This window comes from Podarcis liolepis, assembly GCF_965112155.1.
Source record: "Podarcis liolepis genome assembly, chromosome: 10".
NCBI classification, from domain to species: domain Eukaryota; kingdom Metazoa; phylum Chordata; class Lepidosauria; order Squamata; family Lacertidae; genus Podarcis; species Podarcis liolepis.
In genome coordinates this window covers 34,678,764-34,692,486 of record NC_139562.1, presented here as the reverse complement: position 1 = coordinate 34,692,486, position 13,723 = coordinate 34,678,764, and the positions used below count along the sequence as shown (strand labels likewise).

At 40.2% G+C, this 13,723-nt stretch overlaps 1 protein-coding gene across 12 annotated transcripts in view; it reads right to left on the bottom strand.

Annotated features, from left to right (window-relative positions):
• Positions 1–13,723, bottom strand: part of ANKS1B (ankyrin repeat and sterile alpha motif domain containing 1B) — a 324,701-nt gene that overhangs the window by 155,133 nt on the left and 155,845 nt on the right. Inside the window, exon 1 of one of the 12 annotated variants that reach the window (XM_083462895.1) lies at positions 7,312–7,509. The exons of the other annotated variants lie outside the window; for them this stretch is intronic. The gene's annotated coding sequence lies outside the window, so the exon portion shown is untranslated. Of the gene's footprint in view, positions 1–7,311; positions 7,510–13,723 lie in introns of those variants that run through there. 12 annotated transcript variants of the gene reach the window in all.

Sequence of the window (13,723 nt, the reverse complement as noted above, 5' to 3'; positions counted from 1 at the left end):
ACAAGTCTTTAAAAATAAATCATACCTGTTTTTTCTAATTGTGTACTATCCTAATTTAATCCAGGACCTGAACTGTTGAGAAAATGGAAGAAGACACTTGTGCTGCTAGACATCTTGACCTGCTATTCCACAATTCAACTAAATTATCAATGAAACAAGCTGCCATCAAGGTCAATGATTTTATTTGTTTAGATAGCATGACTCATGCTGAGGACTCAGGGCAACTAGTAAATTAGACTGTTCAGAAACTGGGGGATATATAGCAGCAAAGCTGTGAGAGAGGATGCCTGGAATCATGTTCCACAAGTCAACAAGACTAACATCAGAACAGCAACCAGAAAAAGGGAGATGCACCAAAAAACCAGGCTGAATGTTGCCGGCAAAAATAATAAGATGCTATGGTTATAATCCCCTCCCCCGGATGCATTTCACTGATTCAGGGGAATCTATAAAACTCTTGACAAATACATGAAATAATCGCATAAGATAAAAATAACACAGTATGAAACTGCCAAAAAATAAAATGTTACTCCACATAATAACCCTAAAAAGAATTTTGAAGGGCAAGAAAGACAAACAGCTACACAATAATAATATATGGTACTTGAAAATTTAAAAAAGTCTGCAATATATATATATATATATATATATATATATATATATATATATTCAGTAAATAATACTAACACAGAGACTGCATTTAATAAGCCAGTTTAAAACATACCACCATTGGTAACAAACTTATCAGTATTAAGGGTCATGCTTTTAAAATCAGAACTGTACAGCACAGGCAGAGTAAAACAAGGTTATCATCAGAGCTGGCAGAAAAATCCCCCAGTATAAAAGAATTCTGCAAAGAATTTTGAAATTCAGTGGATTCCATTCATCTTGGTTGGCAGATTATTTTAACTGATTAACTTCCATCTCACAAGAATCAGAGGAAGGAATTCCTACAGAAGGTAATGATATAATAATGACAAAGAAAATGACAAAGATACCATACTGAAATCCCGAACAAGGAAATGCTTGCCTCTCTAGGGGAACACATTTCCTACCACATATTACATTTTCTGCCAGCAATTATCTGGGTTACAGTCAACAGTGCTTGGAACAGTCAGCCTTGGCATTAATGCTGAAATCCCTGAGAGCATTGTACCACAGCACCAACTTCAAAATCAGCATGAAAAGCCTAGCTAGAGACACAGCAGGCCTCCCCAGGTCTTACATCTACGAGGAATTTGTATTCTGAGTCAGATGAAGAGTTGCCAACTGACAAGAAAATATGGCTTGGCGTTCTTTTGTTCCTCTAACAGCAGCTTTATCTGCAGAAATTGTCAGGAGAAACTTAGCATAGAGAAAAGCATTATCACTAGTCAATGACTTTAGATCAAGTTGTTGTTCCAAGCAAAAAATGAAAGGATGCTTAAAATGTTAGGAAACTTGGACTTAGCAACTGGCCATCCTTGCCCAATGTTTCCATGCCAGTGTTCCCATGAATATCACAATCCTCATTTGACAGTGCCCTTGAACCATCTGTGCAACCACAGCAAGATTTCAGTGTGATATGCCTAGGACTGGCATGAAAATCTCATTAAGAAATAAATGTGAATAACTGATGTTTTATTTACTGCTGACCTCACAATAAATAACACAAAATATTATGGGAGGAAGAAAGTAAATTTAACCACCACTATATCTCTAGGTAGCTACTGGACACATCTTCATTGGTGCTGTAAGATTACAAACTAGTAAAACCCTAAAGAAAGGCTCCCTCAAAGTGTGATATATAAGGCATCAAAGTTCTCACAAGAGACAATGTATTACAAAAAATTAAAACATTTACTAGTTCCGAGACTGCCATTTATTATCAGAATGATTCATTGGCGGTTTGTCCTGCTGAAGCCCAATGCAAGGTAAAGTGTTGGTTAAGAGCATCACATGGTTCATCTTTTCCACTACCATGAGGCTGAGGTTGTCCACATACTCTACATTTAAGGTCTTGAGATCAGGGATGAATATATAACTTCCACATATCTGTGATGGTTAAGGAGGAGACATAACTCACTAGCGATCTTAAGATTGGTCTTTTTGGTACAGAGGTCTACCTGGTATGCGGGAGATGTGGCAATCCAGTTTTACAGCCTAGCTATTTAATTATAAGAGATCACTTGAATTATTTTGATCTCTGCTAGCTTATCACAAAATAAGTTGAATAATACATGCTGAAAATATTTTCCTGCTTCATCTGCTATTTAAAAAATTGTAATATCACATGTGGGACGTGGGTGGCGCTGTGGGTTAAACCACAGAGCCTAGGACTTGCTGATCAGAAGGTCGACGGTTCGAATCCCCATGACAGGGTGAGCTCCCGTTGCTCGGTCCCTGCTCCTGCCAACCTAGCAGTTCAAAAGCACATCAAAGTGCAAGTAGATAAATAGGTACCGCTCCAGCGGGAAGGTAAACAGCGTTTCCGTGAGCTGCTCTGGTTCGCCAGAAGTGGCTTAGTCATGCTGGCCACATGACCCAGAAGCTGTACGCCGGCTCCATCGGCCAATAAAGCAAGATGAGCGCTGCAACCCCAGAGTCGGTCACAACTGGACCTAATGATCAGGGGTCCCTTTACCTTTAATATCACATGCACACCCGCAGCAGGGGCTGTTGCCCCCACCCCAGTTGAACCATAAACCCCTGATTTATATATTTCATTTTAAAAATTAGCAAATTTCTAGCATTTGTCGAATCTGAGATATGAGGCAAAATGTACAAGCACTATTTTTCTCATTTGTTCTGTGGAAAACTAGCCTGCTCTCACCTTTCAGTGTTTCAGCCAAGGAATGAAGTCATTGCAATGACTGACATTTAGGAAATCCAATGTAGTCAGTTAGACAAAGAGAAGGTTAGAGTAAAGCACCTATTATCTAGATTCTTGGGTTGCTTTTAAGTCCTTTCCTGCTGTCTCCCTGGGTGAAGAAATTGCTGCCCCATAGCAAAACAACAACAACTAGGCACCCATAATTTGAGTGTACCTGTGATTAGGGAGTAGTGTATCAACTCAAAAACAAAAGATGGAAGCAAAGACAAGAACTCATTATATCTCATACGAAAAAAATGTTATTTCCTTCCGAATTTGTACATATTTTTCTTAAAAAACACTGTAAATGACAATACAAATCAAGTCAATCATTATTTTAAGTATATTGCACAGGGCAGGACTGTGGCTGAGAGTGTGTAGGTTACACCAGCCCTGTAAAATCACCCAGTGTTGCTCGTTATGCTTATTTATGCATTTACTTTGCCATCCTCTGGGAAATATTTCTGTGGAATATCTGCCTAACTGCCTCGCAGGCTTGCTGTATGGATTCAACGAGGAGGAGGAGGAGGAGAGCTATGTATGTCACCTTGAACTCCTTAGATAAAAGGTAGATAGAAGTTAACTAATTAATTATAATATATTTATTTAATTATAATATATTTATTGCCCTTATTCTCTGCTTATAGTTTTCCTGTTTGGCTTCTGTGGGACTTGAGAGACCCTAATTTCTGCTTATGTTCTTATGCTCTTAAGGATCTCACATGTCAAAGGAAGAATCTATTCCTTAACACGTCTGTCCAAAGCAGATGATTAATTTGTGTCCCACATGTTATTAATCTCTGTCCCTCATGTTATTACAGACTAATTAAGTTTGTTCATACTTGTTAATTATTCTGGAAAATGTATTAGGGGGTTTCAAAAGTGATTTAATTAAGTCTAATACTCAAAAAAAAGGGCAGAAACCGAGAACGTTATTAGTTGGTGGAGTCATGTCACTTTGTTAATTTCCCTCCCTGCCCTTTAGTCTCTCTTTGGTGAAAGAGCCCCAGCAGAGATCTAAAATCACAAAATATGCAGCAATGCAAAGCATGGAAATATAGGCTGTTAAAACTTTAAAATACCCCCTTCTAAGCTGCTTCCGAAGCTCCCCTCGTTCCTTAGCACAGAAAGAGACTAGTAGGTTAAAATGGTTTACTTATAAACTCTTCAAAGGTCAGATTTATGTGCTTTTCCATAAAACAGCAAAAAAAAGACAGGCAGCAAAACCTAGATTCATTTCAAAGTGGTAAATGCTTCTATATTATTTGTATAAAAACACAAATATGGCTTGCTAAAGCAATGTGGTCCAATCTTGGAGCATCTGGCTTAGATAGACTTACTGGTTGGGTCCACATGGTAGAAGGAGAATGAGAGAACAAAGAGTTTGGTAGCCCTTCCTCTCAAGGTGAGGGTGTGTGACCTAGCTAAGCCTGGCAGGACAGCTTACTCTATGGTCTTAACCCCTTCATGCATTAATTAGAGTTAAACATGTTGGTTTTTAAGAGGCTGGATATGTTGCCTCCTCACACAAACACCTTATTCTACATTGTCACTCATTGAGAAGCACTTTTGTACCACACCCTTGAGGCTTTGAGGGATGGAGTGGTACGGGATGGGTGTGATCCTCTGCCAGCAAAGTATATGCAGGGGAGGGGGGGCAAATAGGGATTGCTTCAGTTCAGGGGTACAGGGAACCCATGTGGTCCTCTGCTCCTTCTCTTTCTCACCAGCACCATGCAGTTCAGCCTTCTGCTGCCCTCCTTCTGCAACTGCCATTGCTGCTGAGCAGACCACTGGTTTGTTCAAACAGCCATCCCAGTATTGTGTGGTGTGCAAAGGAAAGCCAGCTAGCTGGGTTGTATGCCAAGCAGATACACTGCCATGTCTCCCTTTCCCACTCTGGCAAATATGCACATGCAACAATACTTTTTCAGAAGTGGAGCATGGGGTGATTTCCAGTTCTAGACATCTTTTCCTGCTTTTGCTCCTTTCTTAATTCATTCTTGCTACTACAGCAAATGGTGGCAGCACTCCTATGCCCCCACAATGGATCTTTATTTGGTTGATATATAGCATCCTCCCAGGGGCATTTTTTAGGAGAAAAATGGTTGCCCCTCTGCAGCAATGCAGCTTCATATGGCCACCAGAAGAAAATACAGTGAAAGTGAGCACTGTATTTTTCTGTGTATAACATGTCCCTGTGTATTTTTGGGAGACTGGGGGGAGATTTTTGGGGGGAGATTGCCCAGAGTTATTGAGCATGTTTTGAGGGGGAATGGCTGATAATCACCCACCCACCTGGCCTACGCTGCTACTAGCACACGGCGCCAAAGCCACCTATTGTTTGTCCCCAACCCTGCAGAAACTGCCAATCGCCCACCCAATTGCCACAGCGACAGCAAATCAACACCAGCTCTTGCCGCAGGAACCAATAACATGCCCAATCACTGCTGACAATCTCCAGCTCGTGGCAGCAAACAATCCCATGTCCCCCCTATACACTATCCGTGTATAAGATGACCCCCAATTTTAAACATAATTTTAAAATAAAAAAACCTTGTCTTATACATGGAAAAGTATGGTAAATGGTAAGGCTTAGATTAATACCGCTCTTCTTCTCATGCAGTAATTTACAGTAGATATGCATGCAAACAGTCCTAAATTTATCCATGTATCCTTTCCTTAAAACACCTTTGACAAATCCGACCCTGAAGATTCACTTTGTAATTATCAAAATACATTTTTATCTGCCTCATATAAATTCTTTGTCCCTGAGATCCCAATAGTCTTCATTAACATTTACAGCATTTTTTGATCTTCCTACTTCATTCTTTGTGATGAAAACTCAAAATAGAACCCATAGATCCACTGAAGAGAACATGGAGAAAGTTCTATGTACAGGCATTGCCACTGGTAGTTGAAAGGATCCTATGGCATTTCAGAACAACCCCCTTGTCCATTTTTTTTGTTTGAACTCTGCCAGGTGACATACTTCTCTTTCTATTCCTTTTAACCTTGAAATACATTTAAGAACTTTTCCCATTTCCTTTTATATCAACACATTTTATTATACTTTTTGCATTTTTATTCTCTCATGCTTCTTGATGTTCTTACACTATTTTTTGTTCTCTTTCATGCTGTACAGTCAGTCCTCCTCCCCAATTTAATTTATTTTTCACTTCCACCTCTTCAAATAATTCTCAGCTAGGCCTGAAATGAACTGCCTTCTCCCCTTCAAAATTCACAGGTGGTGAAATTGAGGGATATTTGGTCACTAGTGGGGGACCATTTTGAAAGCTTTCAGGGGTAAAAGGAAAAGGACCCCTGGACGGTTAAGTCCAGTCAAAGGCAATTATGGGGTTGCGGCACTCATCTCACTTTCAGGCCAAGGGAGCCTCCGTTTGTCTAGAGACAGCTTTCTGAGTCATGTGGTCAGCATGACTAAACAGTTTCTGGCGCAACAGAAGAACCGTGATGGAAACCAGAGCACACAGAAACACTGTTTACCTTTCCGCCGCAACAGTATCTGTTTATCTACTTGCACTGGCATGCTTTTGAACTGCTAGGTTGGCAGGTGCTGGGACAGAGCAACAGGAGCTCACCCCGTTGTGGGGATTCAAACCGCCAACCTTCTGATCGGCAAGCCCAAGAGGCTCTGTGGTTTAGAACACAGCACCACCCGCTGTGTAATGTACTTGCAATGGGTGGGGCAAGCAGCAGCAGTTTCTCCTTTATGTTTCACCATGACGTTTACTTTTTCCACCACATGAGTCAGCAGTGGCATAACTCCTTTAAGCGGTCAGCAAACTTCATCCCCAAATGTCCCTGGAATGATATTGTGTCATGAGTCGTGATGTAGGGGCATTTGGGGAGGAGGGGAGGACGAATTCCTGCCACTGAGGGGAACTCCATCACCACAACTACAAGGCAGCAGCAAAAATAAGTGATGGCATGGAAGAGCGAGCAGAAAGAAACTCCTTGCTTTCTACCAGTGGCAAGTGCCGCTCCCAACACTTTTTGAACATTATTGCTGTCCCCAAAGTCTCCTGTCCCAGTTACAAGTCATAAAACTTTGAGTTCAGCTTTAATTCCCATTATAATCATCTAGGTTATGTACCATAACCACTCAGTTCTGCATTCTCAAAGAGCTTCTTCAGCACCAACACCCACCACTCACCACCATAGCATATAGCAAATCATTTTGAAACTGCAGTAAGATAACTTTCAAAAGAAGATCTATTGGTAGAATGTTTTCTGTTCAAATAAACGACAAGTAAAAAATCCCTCTAGGCATGTCCAAGTCCATTGATGTCGCTAAATAAACAATTTGAATCAAAGCACTTGCTATTTTATCAAGATATAGCCCAGGGCTATGACTTTGCCTTAGTTTCATAAACTTATTTTTACACACTTGTTATTAATCTGTACACATTATTATATTATGTACAACATATAATTACCCATAATCAGGTCCCCCTGATAGTTTCAGCTTAATTGTACTCAGATAATCAGTTTTCCATTATTTGACCTGAGGTTGTCTTAAGTTGCAAGAATTCTTCATCACCTCCTCTTATTATTGTAAGAAAAGTCTTTCAATAGCACAGGCACTGTCAAACATCTCTGAGAGCTGGTTCATGGACAGTCTTCACTGTGACTGTGCCTCTAGTCTATTGAAACTCCAAATATTGCAATTCATTTGGCTGTCTCTTTTCACCACACAGCTAACACTTTTTTATTCTGACAAGCACTTCACTTTGGGAATGTGCTTTTTGTACTGCAGCAAACACTTATTTCATTTAGTTTTCCTGCTCTTGTCTTCATTTTGCCTGCTACATTTTTTTCAATATGCTGATTTTATTGGTTCATATGTTCTTAATCATCCTGGAAGATGCAAATGCACTGAAAGGACAGGATAAAATTTCCAAATAAACAAATAAATAAATAAAATAAAAGGATCTTACCTAGCCACTTAGTATGGGGGTGGGGGAATCTAACACTCTTCAACATCTGCAAGAATTGTACATTGTTAATCTATTGGTTCAGAAGACTTATGGGACCACTGTTTACCTCTCCTTTGTGAAAATTTTCCATTTATACTGATCATTTGTTTTCTGTTTCCAGTTTCCCAACTCTGTCCACTTGTGCCAAAATTGCTAGGCTTGCTTAGTGACAAATGCCAGTTGTCATACATTTGATGAAGTAAGCTGTAGAACATGAAAGCTTATATTACAATACATTGGTGAGTATTGAGGGTGCCATGGGGCTCTCTGTTGCTTGACTTTACTTTTCTCTATTGTAAAAAGAGTTTGAAAATGCAAGACCATACTCTCACTCCATCTGCATACTTCTTGGTGGTGTTAAATATTTAAAATTGCTTAGGCCTGATTTCTCTTCGGGAAAGCCAGTCTAACTTTTCCTACGTGCATTGGTTAAATATGAATAATATTTTGCCATCTTAGAATAGAAATTAAGATCACATCATCTAACATTCTGGGGAACTGGGGCTTATAATAGGGCCTTCTCAGTGGTGACACCTCAGCTGTCGAATACCCTCTTCCCCAGTATTAGGCTACTACCAATGCTAGCCGGTTTTCAGCACTAGCTGAAAATATTCCTCTTCTGCCTCTTTCTGAACATCCATGGGAATGTTTACTGAATTGGAACAGTTATAGGACCGGTTTTGTTGAACTATACTGTGTGTGTGTGTGTGTGTGTGTGTGTAACTGTTTCTGTGAGTTCATGTATTTGTATGATATGGTGTGAGACACCCCCCCCCCCCAGATAATTATACAATGATGGAGAGAGGGGTACATTTGATAGCTAAATAGAAAAATAAATAAATAAGATAAAAGGGCAGTACCGGTAGTTTCCTGGTTTGCTGGTAACAGTTTTTAAAAACACTGATCTTACACTTACATTGACCAGTCATATGGTATGAGGTTCATTTCAATGACAAGTTATATATATTTATCAGCAGGTCTGCAGTTCATAGTCTAGTTTCTTAAGAATGTTTGGATAAATCTAATCTAGTTCTGATTAAAGCTAAGCATATGAATGGTAAATTAATATAATATACTAATATACCTCTTGGTTTAGAAATGGAATTTTTGGAAATTCAATTTTAGATAAATTAGTACTACTTGATTATCTCCTCATCTATGATAAATGAGTGATTAATGAATGAAAGAAAAATTAAGAACAATGACTGAAGCTGTATAGAAAAGGAAGCATCAGAATGCCACATCACAAGCAGAAGATGATGTTGGCCCTACCACTGTTTTGTCTTTCAGAACACCAGTAAACATTTTCAGGATCTGTGTCATAAGGGAAAAGCAAGCAGAGTGTGAGATAAACTCCTACATAAATGTCACTCCAGATATTTATTTTATCCCTCCCTTTGGAGGAATGGTTTAGCACATGTCATGTTTTCCCTAGACATTTCAGACATTATTTTACAATGATCCAATTCGAATACATGGCCATGTGCTTATTTCATCTAAACCAAGCTATGATTTGGCTTACTGGCCAATATATACTTTACAACAGAGCCCTAGCTTTCTGTGAATGCCCAGTGCATGGCAGCACTCTCAGCACAGCATTGCTATACCCAGAAGCAGCAGTACAAGAAGGCACAGGAACAGGAATGTTACACAGCAGACCTATGTGGTGGGCAATATTATCCTAGCACATGACCTAGGGGGATATATACCTATTTGGACCAAAACAAAAATGTTCCTTATTCACCTTCAAGACTGATCTTGAACTATCAATCATATAACTTTGACACATGCTTTTTATTCTTTAAACAAGGGGTTCAGGAATCTCAGGATCAGGAGATGAATAAAGACCCACAGGATACTCTCCAGACCAAATGGCCTTGCCTCCCTGCACCATAGCATATTTGATTATTCTGGCTGGCTGAAATGCATCCTTGAACAGTGATAGTGCCTCTTTCTTGCTGGACAGAGGTTGGAAGTGTGTGTGTGTGTGTGTGTGTGTACACCTGTGACGTTTGTGTGGATGTGTTGCTTTGTTCATCTGTTACTCTGCCCACTCTTGTCTCTGGTCCCACCCACCATTGGCATGCCACCCTCTAGGTTGAAAAATATTCCCACCACTACCATAAACAAACTGACCCACATCAGACCAGGCATACTGATGAAGATATGGCAATTAGACAACCATTAGCCAGCAACTGACAAATTGTATTAGTCTTCCTGACAAATTGCATTAGACATCCTGTTTCAAATTCTCTTGCTCTCTTGAGAAATATGATGTCTTAGACTGAGCTTTCCTGTGCAACTTCTTCATTAGCCAAAAAACCTGACTTGATTTATTTTTGACACAATAATTCCACAAGCCCCAACTCAGCACCAGCAATGTGATAACAGCCCTCATCTATAGGCACAAATAACCAGACTGCATTTTGCAAGTCATGTTTGTAAAATGGAGCTTGATGAGTGTGCCCTGGGGCTAGTTTAATATGGTGCAGGAAAATGTGTGGCCAGCAAGCAAAACAACAACAACAACCGAAAATACAAACAACAAATTTTAACATGAAACATTTTTATATAAATGTGTTTGTGTGCATTCAGTCATGAGAGCTTTCTGCTCTTCAGTTTAGTTTTGGACAAATACTGACAAAGTGTAGAAAAAGCACAGGTCTCAAGGTTTTAATTTGTATACATAAATAAACTCAAAGTTCCACAAACAGTAATGGAATGCATGAAATGGTACATCCTCATTTTTCATACCATAGGAAACTATTTGGGCATTCATAGTTCACATAACAATCAATGTGCTGAAGGAGAAATGGAATTTTTCCAGATCCAAATTCAGCATACTGCTGGAAAATAAATATATACTCACAACATAACTTCACTTTTGAAGAACAATATCTGAACAATATTCAAAACAATATTTTGAAGAACAATAACCAACACCTGTGCGTTTATTGCACTGGCTATGCTGAAAGACCCTTGTAATACTACTAATTTTCAGAAAATTCCAGTGATACTTATGTCTGGGCATTATTTTAATAATAGGCTATTTTGTATGAGATACTGTAGTCTACATGAATATGTTGGCTATTAATATTATGCTTTCGTCTGTTAGTCACTTGTTACCCAAATGGCTTACAATATTGTTAAAAACACAAATAGATTATACCATAAAACAAAACAAAGAAGAAACAACTCCAGCTGCACAGTAATAACAATCTATGTCCTCTTAGTCTATCAAAAACACGGGGGGGGGGGGAATCAATAATTACCTGGCACTGAAAAAATGCCAACAGCGGCACCAGGCAAACCTTGCTGGGGAGTACATTCCACAGTTGGGGAGCCACAAATAAAAATGCCCTCTTCCCTTGTCTCCAACCTCCAAGCCTCCTTTAAAAGGGGAGCTGGAAAAGGGCCTCAGACAAAGATCTAAGGGTCTGGGCAGATTTATATTGGGAAAGGCACTCAAGAAGATATTGGGATTCTGAGTGTTAGCAGAAAACAAAGATGGGACTGGTTAGTCTGATCAAATGAATAAACCTAGACTTAACGGGAAGGGAGGTTTCAATCAGAGAGCATTTCGATGTGCAGATAAGAAACAGAGTATCCTGTTCTATGAGCTCAAGTCTCACAGAAGCCCAGTAGTGCCCCCTAAAGAGTTAAAGGTAGGAATTCAAGCCCCCCAAATCATCTGCAGGACTTTGGAGAGCTCCCAGGTTACTACTATGGTAGCTCTGTGAGCTGTTGTCTTGGCAAGTGTCTAGCAGTAAGACCTGGATGGCTGTTAAGGGGCTCTCACCTTATTTTGCAGCTGAGAGCCCAATTCTCCTTCCATGTTCTGTTCATAAGCAAAGCAAGCACTTAGCTTTCCAATGCTGTAGTTGTTGTTGTTTAGTCGTTTAGTCGTGTCCGACTCTTCGTGACCCCATGGACCAGAGCACGCCAGACACTCCTGTCTTCCACTGCCTCCCGCAGTTTGGTCAGACTCATGTTTGTAGCTTCGAGAACACTGTCCAACCATCTCATCCTCTGTCGTCAGTGAGTGCAATGAGTGCAATTGTGTGGTTGTTGGAGCATTCTTTGGCACTTCCCTTCTTTGGGATTGGGATGTAGACTGATCTTCTCCAATCCTCTGGCCACTGCTGCGTTTTCCAAATTTTCTGGCATATTGAGTGTAGCACCTTGACAGCATCATTGTTTAAAATTTTAAATAGTTCAGCTGGAATATCATCACTTCCACTGGCCTTGTTATTAGCAGTGCTTTCTAAGGCCCATTTGACTTGACTCTCCAGGATGTCTGGCTCAAGGTCAGCAACCACACTACCTGGAGTGTACGAGACATCCATTTCTTTCTGCTATAATTCCTCTGTGTATTCTTGCCACCTCTTCTTGATGTCTTCTGCTTCTGTTAGGTCCTTTCCACTTTTGTCTTTTATTTTGGTAATCTTTGTACGAAATGTTCCTTTCATATCTCCAACTTTCTTGAACAGATCTCTGGTTTTTCCCATTCTATTGTTTTCCTCTATTTCTTTGCATTGATCGTTTAAGAAGGCCTTCTTGTCTCTTCTTGCTATTTTTTGGAATTCTGCATTCAGTTTCCTGTATCTTTCACTATCTCCCTCACATTTTGCTTGCCTTCTCTCCCCTGCTATTTGTAAGGCCTCGTTGGACAGCCACTTTGCTTTCTTGCATTTCCTTTTCATTGGGATGGTTTTAGTTGCTGCCTCCTGTATAATGTTACGAGCCTCCATCCATAGTTCTTCAGGCACTCTGTCCTGCAAATCTAAATCCTTAAACCTGTTCCTCACTTCCACTGTGTATTCATAAGGGATTTGACTGAGATTGTATCTTACCGGCCCAGTGGTTTTTCCTACTTTCTTCAGTTTAAGCTTGAATTTTGCTATAAGAAGCTGATGATCTGAGCCACAATCAGCTCCAGGTCTTGTTTTTGCTGACTGTATAGAGCTTCTCCATCTTTGGCTGCAGAGAATATAATCAGATGCTGCCCATCTGGTGATGTCCATGTGTAGAGTCGTCTCTTGTGTTGTTGGAAAAGAGTGTTTGTGATGACCAGCTTGTTCTCTTGGCAGAACTCTATTAGCCTTTGCCCTGCTTCGTTTTGAATTCCAAGGCCAAACTTGCCAGTTGTTCCTTTTATCTCTTGACTCCCTACTTTAGCATTCCAATCCCCTATAATGAGAAGAACATCCTTCATTTCTATAAGGTGTTGTAAGTCTTCATAGAATTGGTCTATTTCAGTTTCTTCAGCACCAGTGGTTGGTGCATAAACTTGGATTACTGTGATGTTAAAAGGTCTGCCTTGGATTCGAATTGAGATCATTCTATCATTTTTGAGATTGAATCCCAGTACAGCTTTACTCTTTTGTTGACTATGAGGGCCACTCCATTTCTTTTACAGGATTCTTGCCCACAGTAGTAGATATGATGGTCATCCGAACTTAAATCGCCCATTCCCGTCCATTTTAGTTCACTGATGCCCAGGATGTCAATATTTATTCTTGCCATCTCATTTTTGACCACATCCAACTTACCCAGGTTCATGGTTCTTACATTCCATGCTGTAGTAGTGACTATCTAAAGTGGGGGTAAGAATTGACCCCATTGGGCTCATTCCTTACATCTAGTTCTCTTCTGCAATAAAACAACATATGATGTTGTAATGGTTCTAGGGGTTGCTTGTGTGTAAATCAACGCCACTCTTGGCTGGTTGCCTGAATGAACCCTTTCTGTCTGGACAGCCACGCGCCCGTGACTGTCTCAATCGCTGGCAGAATCCGTTAGTGGGCGTTTCTTGAACTTCTTCCAGCAAAGAAGCTCTTTGACGCCTAGTCTCCGCCTAGCCTCCCTGCGC